This window comes from Aquarana catesbeiana, linkage group LG01 (genome assembly GCF_042186555.1).
Source record: "Aquarana catesbeiana isolate 2022-GZ linkage group LG01, ASM4218655v1, whole genome shotgun sequence".
NCBI classification, from domain to species: Eukaryota; Metazoa; Chordata; class Amphibia; order Anura; family Ranidae; genus Aquarana; species Aquarana catesbeiana.
In genome coordinates this window covers 686474054-686478687 of record NC_133324.1, presented here as the reverse complement: position 1 = coordinate 686478687, position 4634 = coordinate 686474054, and the positions used below count along the sequence as shown (strand labels likewise).

General features: G+C 47.8%; 1 pseudogene; it reads right to left on the bottom strand.

The window, feature by feature from the left end:
* Window positions 1-320: 320 nt before the first annotated feature.
* On the bottom strand, window positions 321-1767 carry LOC141127546 (alanine aminotransferase 2 pseudogene; annotated as a pseudogene).
* Between the last annotated feature and the right edge of the window lie 2867 nt (window positions 1768-4634).

Genomic DNA, 4634 nt, shown 5'->3' with positions numbered 1-4634 from the left:
TTTCCTGGATGGAGGGGAGAACTTTTCCCTAGTGTCGCTGCTCATGGGCTAGTGCTTCCTTCCAGAGTTTGCACCGGATAGAATCCAACCATCCCAGCAGGACCTGCTCTGATACTGGTCCTCTGTGCTGTATCTGCATCTCTCGCAACCTCCTTCTGAATTCCTCTTCCATGGTGGCTGGTATCTGTACCTCTCCTATCCTCTCCTGTTATCTGGACCTTGGATCCAGATGTAGGTTTGGATGTCCCAGACTGCATGAAGCATCCCACTGCTTGCCACCAATGTAACGAAACGTTCCACACTCCGCTTGAGTGCTTTCGTCATATATCACTTCCTGGTACAACACAAATCCCCATCTCCTCCAGTAACTGCATACAGTAGAACATGTCCGGCTCCATTTGCAGCTCCTTCGCCTTCTCTACGGCTTGAGGTGGGATGAAGATCCTGGGAAAGGCATACATGGCACCCTACAAGGGATTACACTGAATGCCAGGAACCTGATTAAATAATTCCTCCGTCACTCTGGCCTTCTGAGCGAGATTCCCAAGGACAGCTTCTTTCTCCGGGATAAATTGCTCGTAGGACTCTTCATTGGGCTGTGGCGGTTTCACTACGACATCCATCGCTGCCTGACCTGACACTGGCGGGCAAAGGCGGACAGAGGGCATCTTCACCAGCTGGGCCAGTATATCAGGTTGCAGATTCAGCACTTCCATGTAACCTCCTCTGTAACCGCATTCTCCCATATAACCCTTGGAGGTAGAGTGGAATGAGGCAAGCTCCACATTATTGCTGTACTCTGGTCCCATCTCAAACAGAACTTTCTTGAAGGAATGGAACTGGCAACTATTGGAGTAGACATTGTCCTGGTAGACCTCATCTGTCAATAGGAAAAGACCTTCTTCCCAGGCAAAGTGAATGACTTCCTCTATACAGTGTTTGCTCTGGACTTGCCCTGTCAGGTTTCCCGGAGTAATGATGCACAGCACTTTGGGGTTGCAATACGCTCTAGCCTGGTACAAAGATCTCCTCAGTTCATTGACATCCAAAGCCCAGCAGTTGTCCTCATCCAGGTAGTAATTTACCTGAGCTGCATCAAACTCGGATATGGCCACCGAGTAGAGTGAATACTGCAGGATAGGAATCATGACTCCGGTGCGGGACTTCCCCTTCCCCGACACAAGGGTCTTCAAGATGCTAGCTATACCTTCACTTGCTCCAGTGGTCAGACAAATATTGTCAGGGTCCACAAGGATCCCCCCATCCCTCTTCTCTATATACAGAGCAACATCTTCCCGGATACAGGCCACACCTTGGCTGGTGCTGTAGGATCCAAGGCTGTATCCTCCGCATGACTACAGGATTCTGCTGGCTCTGCTCTTGGCATCCCCTGGGAAAAGTGGCTGTCCAGGAGATCAGAATAGGCGCACAGTGCTACCACCTGTCGCAGAAATGTGATTGGCTGCTGTCCCATAGCATGGGCATCCCCAATGTTGGCTTTTATGACCTCATTGAAAGGTTTCGTAATCCCCCTCTGTAGCACTCTTTCTCTCTCTATTTCCCCGCCCTTGGTGACGATCAGTCCACCTCACAGCATACTCCACCACCCTCACCTTGGGGTTTATATATAGACTGCAGAGTGAGGATCGAGCTCCGCACCACAGGGGCCTCCGCCACCACACTACTCTTATCCCTCCTGGGGGACCCGGAGACCCCCACCCTCCTCAGCCCACCACGGAGCACCAACCTCCAAATGCCAGGGCCCATGATCGGTAGGCAAGAGGCTAGCATTCAGTCCCCTCCAAAAGCCTCTGTCCTGGCTAGGTCTGTCACACTCTCTCTGTACACTGTCGCTCTCTCTTTCTGTATACGGTCTCTGTATACTCTCTCTCTCTCTCTCTCTCTCTCTCTGTATACTGTCTCTGTATACTCTCTCTCTCTCTCTGTATACTGTCTCATACTCTTTCTCTCTGTATACTCTCTCTGCATACTGTCTCTGTATACTCTATCTCTCTGTATACTCTCTCTGTATACTCTCTCTCTCTTTGTATACTCTCTCTGTATACTCTCTCTCTTTCTCTGTGTATACTGTCTCTGGATACTCTCTGTTTACTGTCTCGCTCTCTCTCTCCCTGTATGCTCTCTCTGTATACTCTCTCTCTCTCTGTATACTGTCTCTGTATACTGTCTCACTCTCTCTGTATACACTCTCTCTCTCTGTATACTGTCTCTGTATACTCTCTGTCTCTGTATACTGTCTCTGTATACTGTCTCTATATACTTTATCTCTCTGTATACTGTCTCTGTATACTCTCTCCCTGTGTACTGTCTCTCTCTCTCCCTCTGTGTATACTGTCTCTGTATATTCTCTCTGTATACTCTCTGTATACTATCTCTGTATACTCTCTCTCTGTATACTGTCGCTCTCTCTGTATACACTCTCTCTCTGTATTCTGTCTTGGTATACTGTCTCTCGCTCTCTGTTTACTGTCTCTGTATACTCTCTCTCTCTGTATACTCTCTCTTTATATACTTTCTCTGCATACTCTCTTTCTGTATACTGTCACTCTCTCTCTCTCTCTCTCTCTCTCTCTCTCTCTCTCTCTGTATACTCTCTCTCCCTGTATACTCTCTCTGCATACTCTCTCTCTGTATAATCTCTCTCTCTCTCTGTATACTGCCTCTGTATACTGCCTCACTCACTCTGTATACTCTCTCTGTATACTCTCTCTCTGTATACTGTCTCTGTATACTGTCTCTCTCTCTCTCTGTATACTCTCTGTCTCTGTGTACTTTCTCTGTATACTGTCTCTATATACTTTCTCTCGCTGTATACTGTCACTCTCTCGCTGTATACTGTCTCTGAATACTCTCTCTCTGTATACTGTCTTGGTACACACTCTCTCTCTCTGTATACTGTCTCTGTATACTCTCTCTATGTATACTCTCTCTCTCTGTATACTATCTCTGTATACTCTCTCTCTGTATACTGTTGCTCTCTCTCTGTATACTCTCTCTCTGTATACTGTCTTGGTGTACTGTCTCTCTCTCTCTGTATACTCTCTCTCTGTATACTCTCTCTGTATACTGTCTCTGTATACTGTCTGTATACTCTCTCTCTGTATGCTGTCTCTGTATACTCTCTTTCTGTATACTGTCTCTCTCTCTCTCTCTCTCTGTATACTCTCTGTATGATCTCTCTTTGTATACTGTCTCTCTCTGTATACTGTCTTTATATACTGTCTCCCACTCTCTGTATACTGTCTCTGTATACTGTCTCTCTCAATATATATACTGTTCAAACACGTGAACACCGTTAAAGTCTATGGGACACAAATGTGAAATATCAAAAGTGCAAATTTTAAAGGCTTATATGCAAGTTATTGCCATAAAAAGTGTTTGGGGACCCGGGTCCTGCCCCAGGGGACATGTATCAATGCAAAAAAAAGTTTCAAAAATGAAAGTTTTTTCGGGAGCAGTGATTTTATCCACTAGGCGCCCGCGCTATAGCCGAAAGATGGCTACAGTGCAGTGCTCAGTTGCCAGGAGGGCGTCCCTGGATGACCTCCTGTTTACTGCTATCCCGCGCTCCACCGCGGGCACGCATCGGGGAAATTCTCGATCAGCGTGTTCAATGAGAGATGATCTCAAGTGTAAACATATGAGATCATCTCTCATTGCCGGTGTCTTGCCAAGAAAGTTCCCTCGGCGGATAAGGACCCCCCCTTTACTGCGCAGGCGCAGCGCCTGCGCAGTACGAACTACTGTCAGCCGCCGGAGATAGCCGAAGCTCAAACTGTTCAATCAGCTGTACACGGCGCCTGCGCCCTAGGTCCAGGTTCCTTCCCCACCATCCAAGTGGACCTAGAGGGGGAATCAAAAAGAGCCGAGCGAAGCGAGTAGAGGGGGGTCCTTATCCGCCGAGCAGAACTTTCTCGGCAGAACACCGGCTCTCCTTCCTCACACAGAGACCATGTGTGAGGAGGGAGAGTGACCTGTGCTGCAGCGTGAGTTCAACAGTATAAAACAAAGTGCCCACAGTACATATCCACAGTATATAAATACAGTGCCCACAGTACATATCAGTGCCATCTGTCATTAGTGCTATCTGTCAGTGCCATCTGTCATCAGTGCCATCTGTCAGTGCCATCAGTCATCAGTGCCACCTGTCAGTGCCATCAGTCATCAGTGCCACCTGTCAGTGTCACGTGCCATCTGCCATCAGTGTCACGTGTCATCAGTGCCATCTGCCATCAGTGTCACGTGTCATCAGTGCTATCTGCCATCAGTGTCACGTGTCATCAGTGCCATCTGTCATCAGTGTCACGTATCATCAGTGCCATGTATCCGTGCCATGTGCCATCAGTGCCACGTGTCATCGGTGCCATGTATCAGTGCCATCTGCCATCAGTGTCATGTGTCATCAGTTCCACATCATTGTCACGTGTCTCTGGTGCCACGTGTCATCAGTGCCACATATTAGTGCCATCTGTCATTAGTGTCACATAAGCAATGCCAATTGTCATCAGTGTCACGTGTCAACAGTGCCTTCTGTCATCACCAACAATGTCTAGAAGATTATTTTTAGCTGAGGAGGCGTACAATATTCTTGCGGCCGACGAGAACAACGGGAG